The following is a 762-nucleotide window of genomic DNA, read 5'->3' as shown; positions in this document are numbered from 1 at the left end:
ACAGCTGGTGTGTGAGAGTGAGACGTCTGGAGACAACTGGTGTCTGAGAGTGAGTTTTCTGGAGACAGTTGGTGTGTGAGAGAGAGGTCTGGAGACAGTTGGTGTGTGAGAGTAAGACATCTGGAGACAGTAGGTGTGTGACAGTGAGACGTCCAGAGACAGTTGGTGTGTGAGAGTGAGACATCCGGAGACAGTTGGTGTGTGAGAGAGAGGTCTGGAGACAGTTGGTGTGTGAGAGTAAGACATCTGGAGACAGTAGTTGTATGAGAGTAAGACACCCGGAGACAGTAGGTGTGTGAGAGTGAGATGTTTGGAGACAGTAGGTGTGTGAGAGTGAGATGTTTGGAGACAGTTGGTGTGTGAGAGTAAGACATCTGGAGACAGTAGGTGTGTGAGAGAGAGGTCTGGAGACAGCTGGTGTGTGAGAGTGAGACATCTGGAGAGAGTTGGTGTATGAGAGTAAGACACCCGGAGACAGTAGGTGTGTGAGAGTGAGATGTTTGGAGACAGTAGGTATATGAGAGTAAGACACCCGGAGACAGTAGGTGTGTGAGAGTGAGATGTTTGGAGACAGTAGATGTGTGAGAGTAAGATGTTTAGAGACAGTAGGTGTGTGAGAGTGAGACATCTGGAGACAGATAGTTCTGTTGATTAGAGTCTAATTAAGGTAAGACGACTTGATTAGAGTCTAATTAAGGTAAGACGACTTGATTAGAGTCTAATTAAGGTAAGACGACTTAGATGAAGCCAGCTGCTGTGGTC

Source organism: Chanos chanos, chromosome 7 (assembly GCF_902362185.1).
Source record: "Chanos chanos chromosome 7, fChaCha1.1, whole genome shotgun sequence".
Lineage (NCBI taxonomy): Eukaryota > Metazoa > Chordata > Actinopteri > Gonorynchiformes > Chanidae > Chanos > Chanos chanos.
The sequence above is the reverse complement of the archived record's forward strand: the minus strand, read 5'-3'. Positions refer to the sequence as shown.